The sequence below is a fragment of the Suricata suricatta genome, chromosome 10 (assembly GCF_006229205.1).
Source record: "Suricata suricatta isolate VVHF042 chromosome 10, meerkat_22Aug2017_6uvM2_HiC, whole genome shotgun sequence".
Taxonomy (NCBI): Eukaryota; Metazoa; Chordata; class Mammalia; order Carnivora; family Herpestidae; genus Suricata; species Suricata suricatta.
The window spans coordinates 65925402-65952554 of NC_043709.1; the positions used below are offsets into that span (position 1 = coordinate 65925402).

The 27153-nt window shown below is 41.5% G+C and overlaps 1 long non-coding RNA gene across 1 annotated transcript; it reads right to left on the reverse strand.

Moving 5' to 3' along the window:
* Positions 1-26674, reverse strand: LOC115305611. Its single transcript, XR_003914885.1, has 3 exons — positions 26604-26674; positions 25274-25370; positions 1-79 (listed from the first exon to the last, which is right to left on the reverse strand). It is a non-coding gene; the product is annotated as an uncharacterized LOC115305611 (long non-coding RNA).
* Between the last annotated feature and the right edge of the window lie 479 nt (positions 26675-27153).

Below are 27153 nucleotides of genomic sequence, written 5' to 3' on the forward strand. Positions count from 1 at the left end.
CGTCATCCGGCATTTGTTCTCATGGTAGAAAATGGCTGCCAGAACTTCCGCCGTCACATCTGTGTTCCAGGCAGTAGGACTGAGAAAGGGAAAGAGAACGTTTGGTCCCCCTTTTTAAACAGGAGACTTTCCGGAAACAGCACATGATGCTTCTTACAGTCTCAATGCCAAAAACACCCAGAAACATTCCCCCCCAAAAGCAAAATAGTCACATGACCATAGCTATCTGCAAAGGAGACTAAAAATTGTAATCTTAGCTAGGTGGTAATGTGTCTAACAAAATAATTGGGGTTCTGTTACCAAAGAGAAAACGGGTATTGGGTGACAGCTAGCAGTCTCTGTCATATCTCCCTTATTGGGGTGAGGGCCTAGGTCTTTGGCTTTGTTTAAAGAAAGATTACAAATTAAGGTCCCAAAGGACCCATATTGGCCTAGGCTTATTCTGGTTCCTTGGGAAAGATGCAATAATTGTTTTGGGGATTTACATTTCCTATTTTATTTGACCGTATTAGGTCTAGGGTGAGTAAATATTTATTAATCGATTTTGAATAAAAATCCTTACTCATTTCATTTAAGCCATAACAATTTACTTAAGCGTGGTTGAAAAAGCGTGGACTTGGGTCAGAGAGACCTGGGTTCACCACACACCTGCTGTGAGGGTCAGATGGTACATGTGAAAGTGCTCAGTAATAGTCAACAAAAAGCAACTGCTTGGCAGCCTCCCTGTCTTCCTTTCTTCACTTCTTCCTCCTGTCCTCATCAGGACTCTGTGTTTTGGCAGCGTCCTTGTTAAGATGTGCTGCTTTCCCGTTGCTTTTTAAAGCCAACCGTGTCTGACTGAATTGAAAAGGATCTTTAGCTGTGGCCTGGGGATTGTTTGCTGACTTGTGCACGTCCCTAGGCTAGAGTTTTAAGTAGGGCACTTCTTATATGAGGGGGGAGTTTCAGCAACAGCTTAGAATAAACATACCCTAATTTTTTTTTTTTTTTTTTTAGCATAGCAAGCTTTCAGCTATGGAGACAGTAGGGATAGTTTTAGTGAATGATTTGGGTCTCCTGTGCCTCTGACTTTCTGTAAAGGGCACAGTCTTTCAGAGGCAGACCCACAGAAGGCCAAGGAACATTGTCTTTAGTTCTGGACAATTCCCATCTCAACTGTTTCTTTGGAAACTGCTGCCTGAATCACGTAAGCTGCTGAGAACAAAGAGCAGAAAGGGAAGCTTTTTTGTAAAACATCTGTACAGCGTCCACTTCAAGCAGGAATGAGGAGTGGTGGGGAAAATTAATGGTTGTTTTGACAGCCTGAGTCTTTAAGCTGAAGCACTAAAACCATGTTTCACATTGTTAAATACAACTTCTCTTCCTTACTCAAAGTTGAAATGTAACAATGGTTGATTATTATGTACAGGCTACTTTATTTGACTCTTTCTCTGTAGTTCACATGGGGGAATATTAATCACAGAAGGCTTTTGAGGCCTGGATAGAATGACTTTGGTCTTTTTAATAGGTTTAACATTAAATTGGCGGGAGTAACTACTAAAATGTTGACAGTGTCATTACATGTTAGAGGTATTTATTATCTTTGGGAATCTTAGGGGCTAAATGTATGAGGGATTTTGGTGACTACCTCCTTACCGAGATGCCTTTTAGATGGAGGGATCGATTCTTGGTTCACTGAGTGGTAAATGTGGAGAACCGGAGGGGTAGAGTGGATAGAACTTTGGATTTAGAATTGTATCACGTGGTTCAAACCCACCTTGGAAGTTGGAGTGAACTTGATGAGGGTCACTATGAGATTCATGATAAATAATTTTGGGTGTCAGCCATTGACTCTGGTGTTTCAGCTATCCTCTGTTATTTAATTCTGACTCTGATTTTAAGAGCTGCTTTTACTTTACTCTCAGAAAGGTTTTATTAATCTCACAATTAGATCCACCTGGCATGTTCCCTTGTGCTGTGTGTCTTCAGACAGGACACTTGATGCCATTTTGTCACCATGAAGACTAAATTCACACACAAAAGATAGTGGAGAAGAAAGTGAGAAATAGCTTAGGCCCATGATGATACTGTAGAATGGCTGTCCCAACCTTGGACTGAAGAGCCATGGACTTCTCATAATGTGAGGAAAGCAATTCTCTATGTGTTTCATTTCTCTATGTGTTCATAGAATTCAGTTCACTATGTCTTCAATTCTCTTGTGTTCTTTTGGCCGGGTTTCTGTTATTCGTGGCTAAATACATTTCTAACTCTTCCTGCCTCTTCCCCCATAAATTGTGTATTGGGACAGCTCAGAAGGGGGGGGCAGATTTGGCAAACTTTCATGTAACACAGGTTGAATATAAGAAAATGTGTTTTTCTTCCCCCTTCACTTCCTTTTCTGAAATAGTTGCTTGACATGTGCTTGTTATGACAGAATTAAGGAATTATGTTCAGAAAACAGAATGCTTTTTTGTTGTTGTTGCTATCATTTTGATGATTTCTTCACTTGTAAGGTTTTTTTCCTTCTTCTCACAATTTGGTGAATATTAAAGATGACATCTTCCTTAGAGATCATCAGCTTGTTGCTCTATTTATGACAAAAATCATTTAAAGATGAAAATTATTAAGTTATTTTATCTGACATACTCTATTTGCTGAACAATTTGAGAACTTGAATCAAACTGTAGCTTTTTCTGGTCCTAAGTGAACAAGGTTACCTACAGCTTTAAAGGTTATTGGATTTTAAAAAATCATTTAAATTATCCTTAGAGATCTATAGGTTAAAAGAGACTTTGTGGAAATATCAACTGGATGCAATTTATGGACCTTATATGGATACTGACTTGAACAAACAATGTATTAAACAAATTTATGAAACACTGAGATGATAGTAGAATGTTAGTGATTTTTATGGAATTACCATTATATTTTAGGTGTGGTAGTAACATTGTGGTGATACTTGGAAGTCTTTGTTTATTAGAGATGTATACTGAACTATCTATAGAGAATACATCTTGGATTTGTCCATGAGTTTATAAGATGGCCATGAGGTTCTGGGTGATGAGGTTCATTGTCCAACTCTCTCAGCTACTGTGTGCATTTGACATTTCCTCTAATAACAATATGAAAACAAGCGAACAAAGGTCATTAGAGAAATGATAGCATTTCACAGAAAAAATTAATTGGGGGGGTTCCACATGCTTCGTCCCAATAACAAGTAAAAAGCTGAACAGATTGAAAAATCAACAACTCTCTAGGAGCCATAAGAGAGGTGATGAAATAGGGCAACTGGCTGCTCTCAAGAGCAGCAGCAAATACAGAGAATAACTATTTACTGATCAGAGACTCAGAAACTACCATGGGAACCAGTGCTGGGGTAGGCAAACCACAACTGTAATTGACCAATCGCTAAAGCCTCTATGTGGACAAGTGAGGATCCTCTTTTTTTTTTTTTTTTTTTGAGATTTACCTCCAAGAGTTGTTCAAGGTCTCAAAGTAAATATCAAAGGAAAATCCCCTCATGCTCTTGAAAGACACCAGAGCACTCTGTCCTTAACAAGGTCTGTCCTCAGGAGAAACTAGTTAATGAGAGCCTAACCTGCTGGGCTGTTATCAGAGCCTAACTGAGCTGGGGAAATTCTAGTCTACTCTAGCCATCCTCTTTCACACAGCAGGCTATGGGGGAGAAAGAAAAAATTTAAACACCTGTGATCATTCAAGTTCAGAGACATTGGCTTACTGAAGACTGAGACTTATCATAGGGCTGTAGAATGCTTCCCTTCTGTGTCCACCTCCCCACCACATTGCTAAAGGCCTACTTAGAGCAGTTCCTTTTATGTGGTACATCATGTCTGGATATCAAGGAAAATATTAGAAAAATACCAAAAAGCAAAAAGCTCACAATTTGAATAGACAGAGCAAGCATCAGAACGAGACATGGCAGAAATGTTGGAATTATCAGCCCTAAAATATAAAACAACTATGATTAATATGCTAAGGGATCTACTGGATAAGGTAGATAGCACAGAAGAACATTTGAGTAACGTAAGTAGAGAGATGAGAATCCAAAGAAAGAACCAAAGACATATACTAGAGATTTAAAAAACACTGTAAAAGAAATGAAGAATGCTTTTGATGGGCTTACTAGTAGACTGCATATGACTGAGGAAAGAATTTCTGAGCTCAAGGAATACCTGAATAGAAACTTCCCAAACTAAAAAACAAAAGATGTGAAAGAAGTCTGAAAAAACCGAACAGAATATCCAAAGACTGTGGAGCAACTGTAAGTGTGTAACATATAGGTAATGGGAACACTGGAGGAGAAGAGAGAAAGAACAAGTATTTGAAATATAATGATTGATAATCTCCCTAAATTAATGTCAGACATCAAACCACAGATCCAAGGAGCTCAGAGAACACCAAGCATGATAAATGCCCCCCAAATTACACCTAGGGGTATCATTTTAAAACTACAGGAAATCAAAGATAAAGTGCTGAAAGAAGGCAGAGGAAAAAACACCTTAACTATAGAAGAATGAAGATAAGAATTATAGCTGATTATTTTGTAGGGCTTACAGGATTACTTACATTTTATTGAATATCTGCCATGTGCTAAATGATTTTTAACACATTATCTCTAATCTTAAAACACCACTGGAAAAGGAAATATTACAATTATTAAACAGATGAATAAACTTAGACTCAGTGAGGTTAAAGACCATTTGTGCAAAAGCACACAGGTAGAAGTCAGCAGAACTGTGCTTCTACCCCAGATATGGCTAACTGCAAAGAACTAGCTCCTTGCACAGAATGCATAAGATGCCAATACCCTGGGAACTCCGAAAGGCAAAGGGGGTTGGGGGGTGGGGTGGGCGTGGGGATGGGTTGAAAGGAAAATTGAAGGGAGCTGCCGATTAGAATGCATTTCCTTCCAAACTAGTTGTGTATAGATGCCCTTGGGGCCAGGGGAAGTGCTAGCTGGACATGCAAAGCCCATCCCGCCAAGTCCAGGGTGTCTCAGCACTTTGCTCTCGGTGGTGTGATCTCAGAGGCCGAGCTCCTGGAACACCGCCACATATCTCTAAGTGTTTCTTCTGAAACACCTACCACTTGCCTCAGACAGAGGCAGGTACTTGCGTTTTTTAAGGTGAAGTAGCTCTGTTCTTGAAAAAGAAAAACAAACACCTGCCTGGAGGGTCCAGGGGAGGCTGTGGCACAGCACATGGCGTCATTGCCCCCAAATCACATTAAACCTGCCCTCAATGGTCTCCTCTCCTTTTCTTGTCATGTCTACTGTGTACTCTCCTCAACCTCTCTCCCCACACCAACGCCTTCCCCGCCAACCCACCCTCTAGCTAGAACCCTTTTTCCAAATATGCAATCTCCAGGCCCAGCCTCCTTAAAAGAGAGGAGAGAGAAAATGGTAAATAACATATTTATAGTTGAATATTTTTATTCTACTATAATCCAAACAATACAGAAGTGCCAAGTATTCCTGCCCTCTTCTCCCTTGATCCCACTCAACAGATTTCAAAGACCACCCAGAAAAGATGGCCTTGGAGCCTTCTAAATTCTCTTCTATTCAAATGTAATCATTGATTTCTAGATCTGTTTATAGTTGTAGCAGAAACGGGGAAAACTGACCTTTCAAAGATGTCAGATATATGTGCCCCTTGTTCTAGGAATGGACACTGATCTTTTGTTTAGGGAAACAAAACTCTTTCATGGGCTTTTTGAAAATGCAGAGCCAAGGTTGAGAGCCCAGTCCACAGGGAGAGGCTGAGACTAAGCATCACTAAGTTGCTTTGCATGGTAAAATAAAAAGATGTCCTCAGTAAGTGGAGAATGGTATGACCTTGGACTCCTTAAGAGTCTTTTAAAATATGGGGGAAGCCACTGGAGTTGGGAGCTTACTACCTGAGAAGATGAAGGCTTGGATTACTCTCTGGATGTTGCAGGAAAGAGTGGTCCTGGAAGGCTGGAAAACTGAGGGCCAAAGAGGCTGTTCTAACTGAGATTGTGCTATATATATTCTTTTGCACCTTGGTGTTTCCCCTTAGCATTTCTATCTGAGACACCTTCCCTGGCCATGCTTAGTGAGTTTATCACAACTTCTCAGTGATGGTGAGTGAAGTAGCCATCCAGAATACATGGGGTAGCTCATTAGTAGATAAAAATAAATGGATATCACTGGGCAGGGAAGTAAACTAACTTTGCTTCAAATGTAAATGTTCCTGCAGGAGCTGGAAGTGCATTTTAATGACCTTCCTATGGCCAAATATAAACCACATCAGCAGACCAGCGCTTGTCTCCTTTTCTAGACTTTAATTTCCTCCTTTGAACAGAGGGACAATGAGACATCTGATTCGGAACAGAATGTGTTGCATGGTTGTTAAATTAAATGTGCAGGGACAAGATTGAGGCTTTAAAAATGTGTGCTCAATTTTTCCATCAACAGGAGGTCTCTGCAAAATCACCTGATTCAATAAAGGCTTCTGTTGAATTATCAGATGCCCTGGGCCTTCAGGAAATGAAAGAACTTGGGGTTGGTTGCTGTCTGTTTCTGGGCCCCACCCGGACACCCTTGACTGCCCTCTGGATACTGTCTGCCTCATTTTCCCCCATTTTGTACATACTTGTCTTTCTCCCAAGTCCTGTTCTCAGCACATGTGGAGTCTCCAGAAACACTCCCCTGCTGTCCTAATTCCTGAGACTCCACTTTGTTACCAACAGAAGATTCACTGGGGCTTGAGCCTTATCTCTACATTTCAAACTGCTTTATCCTCTGCTATGTCCAACTGGGAAGTGGATTAATAGTAGGTCGTGACAACCTTGGAATGGTGATGGGTGATAACGTACGTGGTCACGCTTGTTAAGCTTTCGAGAGCTATAGAAGGCAAGGCAGTTGGCAGTAACAGAGCACCTAGATTTACAGCTCCTGTCATCGGGCAATGACTTCACATAATACCCCCTCTAGGCCTTGGACAGGTAGGTAAGAAATGTTCTTTTAGAGATTCAAAAGGCACTTAACCCCATAGAAAATTGGATCTGGTCGGATCCGTGGAGATCCTCAAGGCTCTGGTCCCAACATCTCATTTTCAGATGGACAAATGAAGGCAATAGCTGTTTGGGGGCAAAATGTGTCTCACGTCGTTTGACACACGGTCCAGGGCTCTTCCGTCCATCCATGATGCCAACTTCACCCTGTGGCTGGTGGGGCCTCGGTGAAAGTTGAGTAGCCTCAGCTGACTCTCCTGATAGGATTTTCTCTCATGGCCACCCCGCATTTACAAAATGAGTTGCTTTTAAGGTGTTTAATAGGAGAAAGTGTTTGCTGGGTTGAGGGAACAGCGTTGGCCGAAGCCCCACCTCTCCCTTCCTATTAACCTTGGAGACTGCGATCAGCAAGGTGATAAAGTCAAGACTAGACAAGGCTGTGATAAAGGACAAATTGATCTTGGGGCTCATCCAAATGTTTTGGTTTCTAATTTTGGTGCCTTCTCTTCCTTTAAAAATTTTTTTTAAAAACATTTATTTATTTTTGAGAGACAAAGCACAAGTCAAGGAGGGAAGAGAGACAGAGGGAGACAGAAAACCTGGAACAGGCTCCAGGCTCTGAGCTGTCAGCACAGAGCCAGATGCGGGGCTCCAATTCACGAACTGTGAGATCATGACCTGAGCCGAAGTCGGACGCTCAACCAACTGAGCCCCCCAGGCGCCCTGCTCCTCTTCCTTTATCCATCCCCTATTCCACCCCGTGTTATGCTGGTGCTCCGAGGCAGCTTTTGAGAAATTCCTATGGATTCAAACCTTTCCTGACTCCCTTCCTTTGCCCAAACACTCAGTCCCCCATCACCCATCTCTCCGGGACTCTGCTGAGGAAGATAGTGTTCGGAACTCTGACTGAAAAAATAAAGGAGAATCATGGCCTAATGTCTTTACTGGTCCTCATGATAATGTCATATATCTTTCTCGTGAATTTTATTTATTGTAAAGCAGTGTAATGATAATAGTAAATGGAAAAAAAAGTCCACCACTGTTTCAGCCTCTAACATGCCAACTTTTTTCATTCTTGAGTTCCTTGCTAGTTTTGTCCGTATGCTACATGTTTTACAGTGTAGTAACTCATAGCACATCTATAATTCAGCCCTTTGCTTTAATAGTACCATTATATTAGTTTGCCATAGATTTCAGATTCATAGTATTTTAATAATATAATATTTCACACCACGGCTATATTATGATTTATTTAACCATTCTCCCCCTCCTCCTCCTTTTTTGGATATGTCGGTTATTTCTATTTTCCTCCAACAACATTGAAAATAGATACCTTGCTTTCTTTTCTCCTTTTGAATGATTTCCAAAGAATACATTCCAAAGAATTGAATTGAGTCAAAGGCTAAGAAATATTTTAGGAATGTGCAATTTACTTAACAAACATTTTACAAGGATATGCTGTGGTTAAGTCTTGAGTTGTTACAGATGGAAGTTGTAGACACTGCCCTCAGTGAACTCAGCATCTAGCAGCAAAAAAAAAAAAAAAAAAAAAAAAAAGACATTTGTTATAATAATTACCCCCATTAAGTGCTTGTTCAGTGCCAGGAACTATGCTGCTGGTGTTTACATATATTATTTTTATTTCACAATATCACAAAGGGTAGCACTCTTGCATTCTTATTTGGTAGATGAGAAAACTGGGGTTCAGAGAAGTTAAGTAACTTGCCAACGGTCACACAGCCAGTAAGAGACCAAGCTGGGGTTTCTTCTTTTTTTTTTTTTATTAAAAAAAATTCTTTTAATGTTTATTTATTTTTGAAAGAGAGAGACAGAGAGACAGAGCGTGAGTGGGAGAAGGGCAGAAAGAGAGAAACACATACACACACAGAATCTGAAGCAGGCTACAGGCTCCGAGCTGTCAGCACAGAGCCCAACAGGTGACTCAGACTCACAAACTGTGAGATCATGACCTGAGCCAAAGTTGGGTGCTTAACCAACTGAGCCACCCAGGTGCCACCGAGCTGGGGTTTCAACCAAGGTCTCCCTGACTTCAAAGCTCACGGGCTTCTTCTCAGGCTATCCAGTCCCTCTTCATATACAGATATTTGCTAAATTGTTTCCCCCAAAGAGTGTACAATGTTGTAGAAATTTTTGGTCAACAGTGTGAGACTGTGTTTCATTTCCACCAACAGTATAAGGTATAATTATTTTTGCCAACCAATTCTGTAGGTTTTTTAAATGTAAAAGCGTAAACATTATTATGCTTTAAAATAACGTGTTTTTTTGTTTATTTATTTTTGAGAGAGAGAGAGACAGAACGTAAGAGGGGGGAGGGGCAGGGAGAGAGGGAGACAGAATCTGAAGCAGTCTCCAGGCTCTGAGCTAGCTGTCAGCACAAAGCCTGACCCAGGGCTTTAACCCACGAGATCATGAGATCATGACCTGAGCTGAAGTCGGATGCTCAACCGACTGAGCCATCCAGGCGCCCCTATTATGCTGTTTAACAGTGACTTTCGAAAGCTGAATTCAAAGGATTGACGAATACAATGCTTCAGACAGAGTGGAAAGGCTCACCCTTAAATCTTGCTCTGGAAGCTGCCACTTATTCCTAGGGTTTTACCTTGATGAGGGCAGAGCTCATGCACTTGGTTTCTGTAACTCTTCCAGATAATGTTGTCACCTCCACCATAAGGGGATTTGTGGGATGTGCTCAATCATTATCAGATTTCAGAGGCTATAAAGCTTGTCAGCTTATTGGATGTTCCACGGCATGCAAGCTGCACCACAACACATTTTGTTTGAAATAATATTTGTTACACATGGGATTTTAGTCATTGTAGACAAATCATGTAATCAAAGAAGCCAAAGTAGAGAGGAGCAGCCATAATTCCATCTCTGAAATATAGTATTATTGTGTCCAAGTTTGTAAAATCACCCCAAATCACCCCAAAACAAACACCAGAGACTGCTAGGGAGACCGAGTCACACCTACAAAAGCAAAGGGCCTTTATTACAAGCTTAGGCTCGGGCTCACAGTCTCCAGCCTACCTGCTGGCCACGTGGAGAGAGCCCCAAACAAAGGCAGGGCAGGGCCTTTTATGCCTTTGGGAGGGGGAGTGACAGGAAATGATGACAGGTGTACAGTGATCCAATCCCTGTCCCCCTATCAATACTGGCAGTTGTGGGAGCCAGTCACAATAGTTGGAGTGTTGACCAATCAGAGTGGGCCCAGGACGCCCCACATGGGGGGGTGACTAGGCCCGCCTCTAGAAAGGTCAAAGGTATTGGCCAGCCTCCCCCAATTGGGCGCTGCAGGAGTTGTCCCTCCTTAATGTGTGCCCTTTCAGGAGAAGCCGGCGCCTTCCCCTTTAAGTAAAGGGGAAGGCTGGATCGGACCTGCCGCGGGCGGGGAACGCCCCCCTCCCCCGCATGGCCTCCGGGTGCATCTCCACCGAGGAGGTGCACCGCTATCGGCTCCGGGAAGGTTGGGACAGCCCGGTGGTCAGGGCGGGATCGGACCTGCATCCTTACAGTATCACTGTGTGTATCTTGTGCTGTGTCTCTTATATATATGATCTTTCCATACTAAGTTTCCTGTGAACCGTTTTCTGCATCCAAAATACTGCAGACACATCTCCCCAAGTCATTGAAGATACTTCGATAGGGCTTTTCTAATGGCTTTGTGGTGTTTTGTTGTGGCATAATGTACCTAGTCAATTCTCTATTATTGGAAATTTGGGTGGATTTCATCTTTTTGCTACAGTGCCGCAATGAACAGTCTTGCAGTTAAACCTCATATCCACATGTTCAATTGCTTTCTCAGGTTAAGATTCCTATAAATGTAATTACTGGGTCAGAAAGCATGTCATTTTGAAAGAGCTTTTATCAATATTGATAAATTACCTAACACAAAGACTATACCAATCTACACTTCCCAAACTCTTGGACAATACTACCTACAGCACTTAACTTCGTTCCTGCCACTTTTATAGACTTCTGCATGACCATTTTAGTTTTAATTTGTATTTCTCCAGTTAAAGTGATGCTGAATGTTTTTTCATGCATTGGTTAGCAAAACACACTTTATTTTTTTATTTTATTTTATTTTATTTTATTTTATTTTATTTTATTTTATTTTATTTATTTTATTTATTTTTGAGAGAGAGAGCATGCAAGTGAGCAAGGGGCAGAGAGAAAAAGAAAATCCTAGGAATGGCAGAGAGAGAGAGAGGGAGTGAGAGAGAAGTGGGGCTCACCCGAAGAAGAGCTCATGTTTACCTGAAGCGGGGCTGGTGGTCACTGGATGTGGGGCTCATGCTCACCGGAAGCTGGCTTGCGCTCACCAATGAGTGACATGATCTTGCGAGCCATGAGATCATGACCTAAGCCGAAGTCAGATGCTTAAAAGACTGAGCTACTCAGTTGTCCCCAAACACACTTGTTGTAAATGCATGTTGGATCAAATGTCTGTTTCTAACTTAACTGTTTGATTTGGCTAGCCTCGATGTGATATAAAATCTGGAAGCTTCCATTCTAACAGGTGTCCGTTCTAGAGGTGTTTAGGAACATGGTAGCCATGGTGAGCACCTTGCAGAGAAAAAGATGAGAAGAGATTTTTCTGGAAGTAGGATTTTAATGTGCTGCCATGGCTGGAATCAAATTATTGTTGAATGAAAAAATGGTGAGAGTCATAAAGGGTCTCGTGTTTAACCTAAAAGACCTTCGGCAGTTGTGAATTCTTGAGTGAGTGTAGATATCAACTATTACACAAGCCAGGGGCAGGTGCTGCTGACTGATTCACATGCCATTTCTGTTTGTTGGTGCTTAAATCTGGCAGTCTGTTGCCAAATGTTACTTTCTCCTCCTCTGGAGAATCACACATTTTAATTAGTCAAGGAGGGAGTGGGATGTTCTGTTGCCTGCCAGATGACAAGTCTTGGCTAAGAAAGGAAATCAGTAAAAACATTAAGGCCATTTAAATAGAGTTGCCTCTGTTTCCGGAAATGAAATCTCTCAGGGAAGTCTTAGTATGACAAGACTGTAATAAGGACTTCATATTTTACTTATCTTATTTCAGTACACATCTTTAGAATTATGAACCAGAGGCAGACAATGCTAGAGTTTGCAGTTACATATGATGAAATAATAGCAGCACAATTCATGTATTTAGTATGCAAAACTGAAACCTAATACTTAAGGCAATACTTGCTATGAAAGCTGAAGTTCTGTCTGACATGCTTCCATCTTCCCAACAGTAGTGGTAATTTCAAGATACCCAACTTTAACACTTAATCTTTCACTTATTTATTTGTTTGTTCAGAAGATAGTTTTTAGTGCCCAGTTTATGCCAGAGATGATACTAAACAGTGAAGAGAATAAGATATGGCTGCAGTCCAAGAGGAAATGATATCTGCAGAAGATAGCCAGATAGTCAAACAGCTGTAATATAAAACATGAAACAAATGCTGAGAAAGAGAAACAAGGTAGAAAGTAGGTCTAAAGGGGGAAAAATCACTGCATGAAAAAGTCAACTTGATGTCTCACTTCCTGTATTACAAGTATAGGAGATTCCGACAACTTAAAACACACAACTCAGGTTGTGTTGTTGAAGGTGGTTGTCTCTGCAGGGTGGGCTGATAGGCAGAAGACAGGAGCCTTTCTTTGCCCTCCACCTCCGAAGCAGTCCTGCCCTGAGCCCCAGTCTGTGTCCACAGAAGTATCTGGACCTCCAGGGTCCTGAATGCTGGTGTGCCGGGGCAGTGAGTCTTACAAGACCTCATTTCTGAGCTTAGCACCACTGGATCATAGGGAATTCTTCTGTTTCTTAGGTTTTGACAAATTTAGTTATACCCCAGTACCCCAATTCAGAGGCGTTAGATTATATGAAGACCGATATGGACTCAGGAGTCGTGAGCGGCGGAATGCCAGGAAGTGAGGGTCAGCCCTGGTACCTTCTTGGCAGTTGTAGATGTACGTGGCTTGTCTCGAACCAAGGTCTGCTCTCAGAGCACTGCTGACTTCCGGTTTACAATAGTGACTGTCTTGTGGATCATTTAAGGAAAGCTGGTTTGTGGGTATGCCTGGGTGGCTCAGTTGGCTAAGCAACTGACTTGATTTCGGCTCAGGTCATAATCTCTCACGGTTTGTGAGTTCAAGCCCCACGTCGGGCTCTTCACTGACAGTGCGGAGCCTGTTTGTGATTCTCTCTCTCTCCCTCTCTCTCTGCTCCTCCCTTGTTCTCTCTCTCTCAATAAATAAATAAGCTTTAAAAAAAGAAAGCTATTTTCTGTTTTTATTTGCATTAAAGATGAAATGCTATAAGCATTGAGTATTATATGTATAAGTCATATGTTGGCTAAATAAAGTCATTGTGTTCTATTCCAGTGGTAATTATGTTTTCAGTGTAATTACTATGAAGAGAGGCCATAGCTTTTAGCAGATCATCAAACAGGTCAGTGATCCCCAAAAGGCTGAGTTGATTTTTAGCCCAGGTGGAGGTATCTGGGCACAAGTAGGGGGATGGTTTTCTGACAGACATGACACTGTTCAAAAGCTCTGTAATCACACCAATATGACATCCACGATCTTCCAGGTCCGCTCTGTCTGAGCTTCTGAAGAAATGCCGTATATGTTCTTGTTGCTGCCTGTGAATTATTGCTCACATTTTCTTTTATTAGTTTGGACAATATGAAATTGGTGTTATTTGACTTTTTCTTTTTAACGTTCAAAAATCTGAATGCAAATGGCTCATTCAGTCCAATGTAGAAAACCAAGTATTTAGTTTGAGCCTTTTTGAGAAGCAAAATAGAAATTGCTCTTAAGTGCATTTGTGACTTTACCACCTTTTCAAAGGACTACAATGCCAAACAGCCGAATCACAACAACAGCCAACTTTCTCTCTGTTAAGGAGTGCAGTGGTTGACTCTTAAGGACAAGGCTTTAACTATGAGAAGATGACTTCTGTGCTCCAGGACCAGCTAGAACAGAGGCTAGGGTGAAGAGAAGAGAATGATTTCATGTTCAAACATTACTGGTTACACTACAGGAATGTAACATGCAAGCACTGGGAAAAGCTCTGTATACTTTATTTGATGTTAGTCTGGCCCTTAACACAGCATTTTGTATAGTTTATAGCCCTGCAACTTGACAGGTGAGGGGAAACAGGAGTGAGGACCAGAGAAATGCTACACCATTGATTAAAGGGCCAGAACATCATTCCTTTGAATAAAAGGGTAAAGGGCCTGACATTCTGTCACCTGGAAAAGAGAAGAATTGGAAGTGATTTCGTAGCTGTCTTGTATTTAAGGCACTCCTGGGACGACTACCATGGTTCACCACCTCAACGGAGGCCTGAAAAAAGAGAAATAAACTTCATCCGCAGGCAGGGACAGCTTCTTGGTCATTATGGCAACAAATATAGACAGTGCTAGGTGACCTTTCAAATGGTCTTTTCCCAAGCAACTGTGGAATCTTGACATCATCCTTTCAAGATATCATCTCTGGTGCACCTTTTTCTCTAACCAGTGGGAACAGGTGTCTCAGGGTGAGTCTTTAGGAATTAAGAATAGGCCAAAGGGAAAGAGATTAGGGTGGCAGCAGGGACCGTTATGTTGTCTGAAACGGAACAGTGCTTGAGCTAAGGTCAGTCCTAGCTGTGGTAAAATCCCATAATGTCTCTGGACCTTTTCCCACCTGTGGATGAAAGGTGATCAGGAAAAAATGCCATCGTCATATAATTGATTGAGATGGAATCCAGGAGACATAAAAGTAGCCGTTTCTAAATGAATAATTGAATGGATTTAGTGCACTCACAATATTGTACACGCATCATGTCTATCTAGTTTTAAAACATTTCCATTAATCCAAAGTAAAACAACTTACCCATTTAGTGGTTTCTCCCCAATGTCTCTTCACACCAGTCCCTGGCAGTCACCTAATCTGAATTTGTTTCTATAGATTTATCTATTCTGGATATTTCATACAAATGGAATCATGCAATATATGGTCTTCTGTGTCTCGCTTCTTTCATTTATCACAACGTTTTCAAGCTTCATCAACATTGAAGCCTATAGCAATACTTTACTCCTTATCTCACTTAAGTACTTCATTCCTGAATAATGTTCCATTGCATATTTTTAAATTTTATTTATTTATTTATTTTGAGAGAGAGAGACTGAGAGCACAAGCAGGGGAGGGCAGAACAGGAGAGACAGAATCCCTCAACAACAAAAGACAACCCAATTTTTAAAATGGGCAAAGGACTTGAATAGCCATTTCTCCAAAGAAAATATACAAAAGGCCAACAACAACAACACCACAAACAAACAAACATGAAAAGGTCTATGCCATTAGCCATTAAGGAAATGCAGATCAAAACCGGCCACTTCAGACCCATTATGATGGCGAGTAGCAAAACGTCAAATAACTACCAGTGTTGAGGAGGATGTGGAGCGATTGGAATCTTAATGCATTACTGATGGGGATGGGAATGGCTCAGCCACTGTGGAGAATACTCTGACAGCTCCTCAAAAAGTTAAACAGAATTGCCATATAACTCCATAATTCAACTGCTAGGTTGAATTCAGTACTTCATTCCTAAATAATATTCCATTGCATATTATTAAATTTTATTTATTTATTTTGGGGGAGTGAGAGAGAAAGAGAGATATTGAGAGCACAAGCAGGGGAGGGCAGAACAGGAGAGACAAAATCCCAAGCAGGCTCCAGATCATCAGTGCAGAGCCCGATGCACAGCTCAAACTCAAGAACTGTGAGATCATGACCTCAGCCGACATCAAGAGTTGGACACAACCAACTGAGTTACCCAGGTGCCCCTATTCCATTGCATATTTTTGCCACAATTTGCTCATTCATTCATCAGCTGATGAATTGGGCTATTTCTACCTTTTGGCGATTGTAGAGAATGTTGCTATAAACATGAATGTATGCATACTTGTTAAAGCACCCGTTTTCAGTTTTGGGGGGTACATAGGAATCTATGTATGGTAGTCTAATTCTCCTTCAGGAGTTTTGGAGGATATTAAGATTTTCTTCCTTTGTCATGGATGCAAAATACAGCATACAGAAGAACCAGCCAGAGATTTTGTGTTCAAAGACCGATTCATGGCCTCCTCACCTCTCCCTTCCAAGATTTTGACTCAAGAGGTCTGAGAGGAGGCCAAGAATTTGCATTTTCAACCAACTCCCAGGTGACGCCAAGGCTGTTGGCCTACGGACCACACTTTAAGCAGTACTACTAAGATAGATAGCTTTTGGAGTGGTTGCCTCAGCCCAAACTGCTGTTCTAGGACCCCCTCTTACTTTTTCAGAATAATCATTTCCTGTGCTCATACATACACTTCATGACTGCTTCCCTCAACCACAGACCGTTAGACCACAAGAACAGGCCTGACCAAAGCTGGACCAGTCAGATTTTCTCTTTTGGGAATTTATAATTGGGATTCAGAGATACTAGTCAATTTTCTACTGGTCTCCGGAACGGCATCGTGTAGGGGCTAAGCTGTAGCGTGGCCACACTCTGCCATGTGCTTGTCGAGAAGTTACAAAGGTAACATAGAGCTCCTGCATGTTTCACCCACTCTCTCCTAATATGAACAGCAAATAATGTATTTTTGTCAAAATTAAGAGATTAATATTGGTACAACTATTAACTAAATTTCAGACTTTATGTGGATTTTTACTAGTTTTTACAGTAAATTATTACCCCTGTTTTTAGTTCTAGAATCCAGTCCAGGGTACCTCACTGAATTTAGTTATCACATCTTCTTAGTCTCTTGGGGTTTCTGACAGTTTCCCGGATGTCCCTTGTTTGTCCAGACCTTGACAGTTTTAAGGAGGGCTGACCAGATACTTTGTAGAAGAATCCCAGTTGAATTTGCCTGATATTTTTCTTATGACTAAACTGAGGTTAGTGGTTTCTGAGAAGATTTCTGTAGAGGTGAAGTGCCCTCCTCATCATTTCATTTCGGGAGGGAGAGGTGTTATAATATCTACAAAATTTTTAGAGTGAAATGGTGTGAACTCTGCACTATGATCCCCCTTGTGACTTCCTTGCACCCAACCTTCAATAATGCTCATTAATACTAATAAAGGATTATAGTCACTGGTGTAGGGTCAAGACAGAACCAGACAGCATGGACATGGGGAGGATGATGTCTAGGTACAGAAGAATGTAAGTAAGAAAAAGAAGCATGCATCAGGTTTCAAATGTTCCGTGATGCACACATATGTGTTGTGTATATAATAATACACAGGTTGACTACAAAGAAAAAGGCGATTGATTGACAAATCCTGTCTTTGCCTGGCCTTCACCTCACTGCACTATTGGTGTAAGACTGTGGTCCCTTCCTGAGTCAGCTTCTACTATCCTAGGATGTGCCATGTGATTTGTTCCTGAAGGTCAGAAACAAAGTCCCTTCCCCTGTGCCACCACCCTTCCGCATGACACTGCAGCTTTCCTAAAGGGCCATTTCTCAGCCCCTGGGACTCTCCTTGCCAGCAAGCTGTGGACACATCTCTTGGTGTACTCACTGAGCTGTTTTGCCTACATCCACTGCCGGTGACAGGGCCATGGCTAAAACAGTAAGCTGGCCTGTCGTTTCCGGCCTCCTTGCACCTGCGCAGTAATGACCAGGCAAGATTTTTTTGGCTCCCCTCCCCCAACTGGCAACCTCTCTCTTCTGTGCCCAGGCTGGACCATTCCCATCTAGGGAGCTGGGTCTCTCTGCTCTACACTGTGAGGGAGAGAATACTTCCCATCCTGCAGTCCTGCAGGAACTTCCCTGGTGTCAGGAAACGGCATTTTGCCCTCTTCTCTGGATCTTCCCCCAAACTAGGCTGGTTCTTCTCTGCAGTGGAAAGAAAAGAATGCATTCGGGTACTTCTAAAAGGATGTGTTTAAAATTATATGTATTTCTAGATCAGCAAATTTACGACCTGTTGAATAAGTTGAACAAGTGAAAAACAAAATTAATATACTGAAAACACAGTATAATTATGAAAACAGGCAGTTGCCAGGCTAATCACCCATGCCCCACGCGGACGCAGGCAGCTGTGGCAGCAAAACCGAGAAGACAGGTGGTGCTAGAGGTGCTCCTCCCCACAGGCCCCCGCACGGACTGTCCACCGTTCCTTCCACGCACAGCACATCTCCCTCAACTTCTATAAGCCCCTTCAACCAGCCAGGCCCCTTGGGAGTGCGGGAGCAGATAATCGCCCTGCATCCTCCCTTGGGCCTCTGAATCCTTCAACTTTTCAGGACGTCTTCGTGGGGAGTATTGGGAAATGGTGCAACAGGACTGGGAGATTTGACCAGTTACCATTGCTAGTTCTTCCTTGATGAGTGAAGAGCAGAGTCCCTAATAACACAGCTTTCTTGACCTTGGCAAAGGAGAGAGTCCTTTGAGAAAAATGCCCCAGCTGAGTCAAATGCTCTACTAAGATGACCGTGAGGTGGGCTTGGGAGGTGCTCTTGGGTGACTTGCCTCAGAAAACCTACCTCCTTCTCCCTTTTGACTTCTCTAGGCCTTTCTCCTGACTTTTTTGCCCCCTCATCTTCACCCTAGACCTGCAGATGGCCCCCTCAAGCATCTCTCTCCCTGCAAGTAGCACTCAGGGCATGTGAGCAGGATGGTTGCCCCAATGAAAGTACATATGGTGCTCAGGGAGAGACTGGAAGGAAGAACCAGGGCAGGGGTGAAGAGTCAAGGCCCCTGGGACAAAGAAAAACAGTAAAAACTTTTATTCAGTGCTCTGAAAGTGTTTGTAGAAAAAACCAAAGGCCAGACCCCTTAAAGAAGAAGGATTTCCAGGACAAATGCACTGGCAAAGCATGTGGGCGGCTAACATGCAATTGTAAGGATTTTGAACAAGGTGACTTTGTTACCAATTTGAGCTTCCAATAGAGAAAGAAGTGGAGTGAGATCATAAACGTAGTGGCTGGATGTGCTCTGCTGCTTCATCAGCTCTGGGTTCCTTCTTCTGACTTGTTGGAGGTGAATCTTTCTGTTGCAGAGAAAGCCACCTCCTTGGGGGGAGCCCTGAATGAGCCAGGCCAAGCCTTCCAACAAGGGCCTCTGTCTCATGTCAGCAACAAAGGAAGTGTGTTCCAAGCAGGGATTTTCTGGAAGTCAAAGCACAGGGGGTGGGAGGCTTTCTTGAATACCTCATGAAGGATGGTAGTCACTTCCACTACATGTGCTGATTACGCTATCTTGTTGCAATGAGTGCAGACTCACTTGTGCTACCTCATGTGTTAATGGGAAGTTTGCATTTAGGGCTCTAAATGTAATTAGGGTCTTAGCCAAACACTCATGGGCACTGAGGTGTGCTAAAATAACCACGCTCCAGGAGAACATGTGACCAACATCCCTCAAAATGCCGAGTTGCTCTAGGATTTTCGGGCCTTCACTTGAATGTTTCCAAGTCCTGAGACTCAGTGCCAGGCTCTTCCTCTGCTCTTCTTAATGCATCATTTTGTTTCTTCTTTCCTTAGCCCCTAACTGATTCTCTCCACAGCATGGCAGCTCACTTTTTCCAGAGCCAGAGATGAGAAAGAGAGAGAGAGAGAGAGAGAGCACTTTGAAGACAGAAGTGATAGGTTTTTTATAATCTAATCTTAGAGGTGACATACCTTCACTTCGGCCATATTTTATTGGTCACATAGACTAACCCTGGTCAAATGTGGGCATGGTCTACAAGTACAGATAACAGGAGTTGGAGATCACCGAGGGCCAGCTTGGAGGCTGGCTACTGCATTACCTCTAGAGGCACTGGATATTTTTTGTTCAGTACATTTGAACTCTGGCAACTATTTCTACTACTTTAATGCTTCCTCCTGGGAGGAACTACATTTCTCAGATTCCCTTTACATCAGCGTTCTCCAGATGATTTATATTCGGCCAGTGAGTTGATATTTGGGAGGCAGGTGGATGCAGAAACCGTTCATCCTCCAGCACGTCCAGGCTTCAGTGGATGAGGTTTCCAGTGTCTGTTAGGGCCCCTCCTGCCAAAAAGCCTGCAGAGGTGATTCCACTGTGACGGCAAAGCCTCCGGGGGGAGCGTATGTAATCGCAAAGTCCCTAGCCTTGTCTAGGAAGGTGCTACCCTGGATAACGGTTGGCCCTCCCCCCATTTGAGGATCAGGACAAAAGAACAAAGGTCCTGGGAGACTGGGGCGCAGTGCTGCATGGCCTTTGGGACCCTGCTTCCCCTGCTTGAAAATGTGTGCGTTTGACTGCTTGACCTAAGTGGATCAGAGACCGGGGTTAGTTCTCCTATTAATCATGCCACTTGGTATTTGTGGTTTCAGTATATGGGCAGGTTTTCTGATCGAAACTTCCTCCCTAGTTAGAGGCACTTTACTCACAGACTATTATTTGAACTTTTAAAGAAAAATAGCCTTGTCATAAGCTTCAGTTAACACTATATACGCAAAATAAGACTCCCGCTGATGTATTTTATTAATAAATTATGTTTTTGATCTTCTGTCTTTAACTTTCTGTTCTCTCTTCCGTGAAAACAATGATCCTTTCTGAAACATGTGATTCCTAAGAAGTTACAAACAATGTAATCATTCAAAGAAAGATGTAATCACCTATGGTATATAAGACACCAAGTTTCACAGTAAAGTGTGGTCTCTTCCACCATTCATGTTGTCTGTGTTCTTTCTTATAGATATTTCGCCGACACCAACCCCCTACTCAGGGACCCTTAGACCCTGGTGCGGGGCTGGTCCCCCGCAAGTGTCTAGCCAGCCTCCAGCTCCCCCTGCCAGTCACTGGCTTTGGGGCCATGGAGCAATGCTGATTTCAGCTTTGGGGCCATGGAGCAATGCTGATTTCAGCAGTGGCTCCTGTAGCTTTCTGATCTCTTGGTGTCAACAGCATCCTGGTTTTGCCCTTCTAGGCCTTCTAACTTTTGTGAGCACATAATTCATATAATTTGGAAGCACATCATTGGAAGCACATAATTCTAACAGTTTTGTAAGCACATAAAGTACATAAAAGAGCAGTAAATCTCTTTTTGCTTGTATACTGAGAAAAGTTTCTGTTTTTCTGGTCTGGGAGAATTAACAGTAGTGCAGTAGTGAAATGCATGGCCAGACTGCCTCTTCAGATTCTATCTCCACCACTTATTTGCTCTGTGGCATTGGACAAATTACCTCACCTCATGAAGCTTTGGGTTCCTCATCTATAAAATTGGGATAATAATAGCATCTGTCTCATCGGGATGTTATGAGAATTACTGTGTTGAGATAATGAATAAAAATATTTAGTATGTACCTGGAGCATAGTAAGCACCTGATAAATATGTTGTTATTATTATCATTGCTACTACTGATGTGGCAGAGCAGAGACTCCAACCTCTAGAGCCCCTACCAGAGTGCGTACAAAGAAGGCATGGACAAATCCAAGCTGTCTGGTCTCTCATTTAAGTGGAGCAATCATGTGATCTTTATTTAAGATTTTTAAATGTTTTTTAAATTTACTTTGAGAGACAGAGACAGTATGAGCAGGGGAGGGTCAGAGAGAGAGAGAGGGAGACATAGAATCTGGAGCAGGCTCCAGGCTCTGAGCTAGCTGTCAGCGCAGAGTCCGGTGCGGGGCTCAAATCCACGAACCGTGAGATCATGACCTGAGCCACCCAGGCGCCCCAAACATGTGGTCTTTAGAATGGAAAGGGATAAGGATATGGCTGGAAGTTTAGTGAAAGTCAGCTCAGGAGCCTGCTGCTGGAGGTGAGCCAGGGAGAGCAGGCAGCAGGCCAGGTGGGGGGCAGGGCCAGACTGGTACTGGAGAGTGACCCACTATAGCAGTCTAGGCCTGGACAGCTAAACAGATGACCCCATGCCCTTCAGTGCTAAAACCATTACGAATGGATCTGAAAAACTCAGTAAGGTATAGGCAATAAGGTTTTTGTTTTTTTTCTGAGTTAAAAGATTGTCCAGCCCATGAAGCAGAGACATGGACAGGACCCACATCCTCACTCTAGATCCAAGAACCAAGGCAAACCACCTGAGCTCTCAGTGGGGAACGAGTTAAGCTCCTTCTGTGAACAAGATGGCCAGGGTACCTGGTAACGACTGTGAAGTGGCGATATCTTCATCTTTTGGAGCATAAGGAGGACAAGTGGACTGCCCAAGGTTACACAGACCGCTAACCTAAATCTCTCCACCCCTTTTCTGGCACATTCTCTTCTTATACATGGCAGCACAGAGGTGGTTGTACTGAGAAGCTAGTGGCTATCTCAAGTTTTCTGGGCCTTTAATTACTGAATTATTTGTTGAGGGAGCAAGAGGAAGGCTATAGCTTTCCTTTAATTTTTGAGATTTATGTGTTAGAGAATGAGGAAGCAAGAAAGGCAAAAACCATTCAAATTTGTGCCATTTGTATTTTATAAAGAGAGTTATCAAGTTCCAGACAAAGGAGATATAATTGTTATAATGACAGGTGATAGAGGTTCTTCACTTGGAGTCTAAGTATCCTTAGAGGTTTTGTGCATGGCTCCAAAGTTATGTGTGAAATTTTTTGCTTATGTGAGAATAAAAGCTTACAGCTTTCAATATAGTCGCAAGAGAATCCATAACCCAAAAAATATTTAAGAAGGACTGCTATTGAATTTCACAGCACTGGCTGGCTAGTGTATTCATTCATTAAGCAGACATTTATTGAATGTACTTGACACCTTAAAGGCATTTAAAGTTCAGCATATTTAAAATCTGAGTCAGGATCTTCCCATGCAAACCTCTGCTGGTGCTGTCTTCTCTTGTGTTCTCTGTATCAATAACTGGCACCAACACTCAGGAGTTATGAAGGTCAGAAGCTTGGGTGTCAAGCTTGATGCTTCCCTCTCCCCAGACCCATTTCCAAGCCAACAGCAAACCCTGTTGATGCCACCTCTTAACTCTCTCTTATCCTACCATATCTCATCATATCAGATCAAGTTGGTAATAATAGATTAGTGTCTCATATTTTAGTACAAGTGACAATTTTATGTAAGCTTTTCATCAGGGAAAACTTTAACTGAATACTGAAGTAGTATCTCTTCCCCCTGACTTCCAAATACCAGCTTTAATAATTGTCAACTCATGGCTCATCTTGTTTCACCTACATCCCTCATCCTTCCCTCTCCTTAGTGGATTATTCTGAATTTCAGACATCACATCACATGATCAATAAATGTTTCAGTATCTTTGAAAGTAACAAACTCTTGTTAAAAAGCAGAATCACAGTAAGTAAAGGACTAGTAAAAATTATCCCAAAGTATCTAATATGAAGTCAGTATTCAAATTACCCCAATTTTCTCATTGTCAATTATAGTTTATTATGATCAAAATGAGGCCCACACATTGTAATTCATTGATATGTCTCTTAAGTCATTTTATTTGTTAAAAAAACCACATTTATTCATTTATTTTGAGAGAGGGGGATGGGGGGAACAGAGACAAGGAGAGAGAGAATCCCAAGCTGGCTCTGTGCTTAAGCTTTTTCTCTAAGATCATAAACAAGATAAGAATGCCTACTTTTGCCACTTTTATTCAACATGGTACTGGAAGTACCAGCCACAGTAATCAGACAACAAAAAGAAATAAAAGGCATCTAAATTGATAATAAAGAATGAAAACTATCATTATTTGGAAATGACATGTTACTATATATAGAAAACCCTAAAAACTCCACTAAGAGACTATTAGAACTAATAAATGAATTCAGTAAAGTTGCAGGATACAAAATTAATATACAGAAATCTGTTGTGTTTCCATGCACTAATAATGAAGTAGCAGAAAGAGAAATTAGGAAAACAATCTCATTTACAATTGTAGCAAACAAAATAAAATAAAATACTTAGTAATAAATTGAACCATGGAGGTGGAAGACCTGTAATCTGAAAACTATAAAACATTGGTGAAAGAAATTGAAAGCAACATAAAGAAATGGAAAAATATACCATTTTCATGGATGGGAAGGTCTGATATTATTAAAATGTCGGGGTACCTGGGTGGCTTAGTCTGTTGAGCATTTGACTTTGGCTCAGGTCATGATCTCACGATTTGTGAGTTCCTTCCCTGTATCAGATTCTCTCCTGTCAACACAGAGCCTGCTTTAGGTCCTCTGTCCCCTTCTCTCGCTGCCCCTCCCCTGCTTGTGCTCTCTCTGTCTCTCTCAAAATAAATTAATTAATTAAAAAAAATAAAATGTCCATACTACCCAAAACAATCTACTGATTTAATGCAATTTCTATTAAAATACCAATAGAACTTTTCAAAAAAGTAGAACAAATATCCTAAAATTTGTGTGACACTATGAAAAACTCTGAGCAGCCACAGCAATCTTAAAAAAGAAGAACAAAACTAGAGGTTTCATAATCTTAGATTTCAAGAGACACTATAGTAATCAATACAGTATGGTACTGGCACACACACACACACAAAAGACAGATCAATAGAACAAGCTACAGAGACCAGAAATAAACCTATGCCTATATGGTCAATTAATCTGTGACAAAGGAGGCAAGAATATAAAATGGGGAAAGGCAGTCTCCTCAGTAAATGTCCTGAGAACACTGGACAGCTACATGCAAAAAGAAAGTAGACTACTTTCTCAAACCGTACACACAAATAAATTCAAAATGAAGGCCTAAATATGAGATCTGAAACCATAAAACTTTTAAAAGAAAACATTGGCAATAATCTCTTGGAAATGAGCTTTAGCAACATTTTCCTGAATATTTCTCCTCAGATGAGAAAAAGAAAAGCAAGAATAAACTATTGGGAACTAGACAAAATAAAAAGCTTTTGCACAGCAAAGGAAACCAACAAAACAAAAGGCAAACTACTGAATGGGAGAAGATATTTGCAAATGATGTATCCAATAAGAGTTAATATATAAGAAAAATATACAAAGAACTTATACAATTTAACACCAGAAACCAAATTATCCAATTTAAAAAAGCTGAAAGCTTTCCCACATTGAGTAGGATGTTAGCCAGGGGACCCAGGTCATGACCTGTCATATGTGATATGCCATATATGTCAAGTAGTATACTTTTTGATTTGGAAGGGATGTTGGAGGCTGTCTACCTTCTTGTTTTACATGTGTGGCAATTGATGCTTTTGAGGTATCAGGGCATGAGGCCATCAGGGCAAGCTGCAGACATAATCAGGGCTCTGTGCTCCTCCTGTGTCTGGGTCTAACTATTTTATTTTTTACCACTCTTACCATTCTATTCAGCATCCATCAAGCAAGAATCACGATTGGTATTTTCATGTTTTACTCACACCAGGATAGTTGAGGTTTCCAGTGATGATCCAAGAGATAAACAGGTAAAACTGTGTTCAGTGTTTGCTCATTCCATCATATTCCATTTCCTGAAGACTGAACAACTCTTGTTACTACACTTGGTAACACTTCCTAAACACTAACCTCATTTTCATCTCACTCTATACTTGAGTGATTCAGGAGGTATTTTAGGAGGATTCTTCACTCCTTCTTCTTTGCTGCCTTCCTTTTTTTTTCTCAGTGGAACTCGAAATATCTCTCTTTTTGAGTAGGCAATCCTTTGGTCCCCCACATGGCAAGCCCTTAGTTAGAATTTTTAGAAAGACAAATAATTGGGCAGTATGGATTAAGCTAGTTTGGACTGTGCATAAATGTTCAGAATCATGCCCCAGGTTTTAAGAGTCCCTCAACTTAACAAGTACTGGCCGGACCATATTTCACTCACAAGTACGGGTGATGATGAAAACTGCATAAAAACTGGACCATATTTCACTTTCTTGGCACCCCTCCCCCCAATCCATCCAGTCTTCCTCTGTTCCCCTTACTGGAATTCTCCAAGGCAGTATCTCTTAATATAAAACAAGCAAATAAACAAAAATGTTGAGAGGAGAAACTAACTCCACAGCTCTTTTATAACTATGTTGTCTTTTTTTTTTTTTTTTTAAACTTCCAGGCTACTGGCTCAGACCTGTTTTTCCTTCTGATCTCTCATGGATCTTGCCCCCTTTAGGAAAAAAAAAAATAACATATATTGCTTTGAAACAGTATCCCCTACAGAGGTGATTTCAGACATCTAAGAATACCTTATTCCTTTACCAGAATAGATTAGAGACAGTATTTTAATCAATCAATAGCTATTATAAACACAATTAGTGTTTGCTCAGCACTGTGCTCAAAGCTGTGGATTTACAAACAAGTATGAAGTATGATCCCTGATCCCATGTTCCAGAAGGGAGCATGATTTAGGACCCTAGTTCAAAATCACTTACTACTTGACCTTGGGCTTGCTTCCCCTCTTCAAGCCTTAGTTTCCTTGCCTGTAAATAAGGTTAATAATTCTTCTATTTCATGGGATTTTAGTAAGAATTTAATGAAAGAGTGAGCAAAAATGCTTAATGTAGTGCCAGCTGCATACTACAGGTTCAATAAATTTAGCTAAATTACTATTATTATTTAGAGAAGTAAAAACATATATTTGGGGTAGATGATGAAAACTGCATAAAAAACTTAGATTTAACTGGGTTTGGAATGTTAGGAAAGTCATTCATTTAATGTTGTTGAATGGGTGATATTAAGGCATGGTGTTTTAGAAATCCTAGATTATCTTACCTGGGGCAGGTGGATGAGTGAAGCAGAGAAGCCAGAGAGCAGTGGCACAAAGAAGAGGGACTCGAGCTATGTCCAAGGGATGAAGAGTAGAGGGGCACTTTGTGCAGCATTTCCTCACAAAGAACAAAGGGATTTGTGTCCGTTTGGATTCAGGGAAGGAGGATGAGAACAGAGCCCACACCAACTCCCACACTGGGCTAAGGATGAGGAGAAAGAACTGACCCTGGTGGCCATCACGTATTTAAGTAAATGTGTCTATTTGTGTAGTAAGTATGATTTTTCTTTGAAGTTATTGAGTTGAAATTAAGGTAACCTATTTAACTACCTGCTGGTCTTGTTAACCTCAGCATATTCAGCAACCTGCTGGTTGCCAGGTGCATTGTGAATACCAGTTAAGTATCTTTGAATAGAATCGAATGGAGTTTAAGGTGATGGCTGGAAAGTCAAGTGAAGCCACAGCCACCTGGAAATATGGCTTCCTTAGGACATTCCTATGAAAGTGGCATTAAAACTACACGTGAGGCACCTGGTTGGCTCAGTTGGTTAAGCC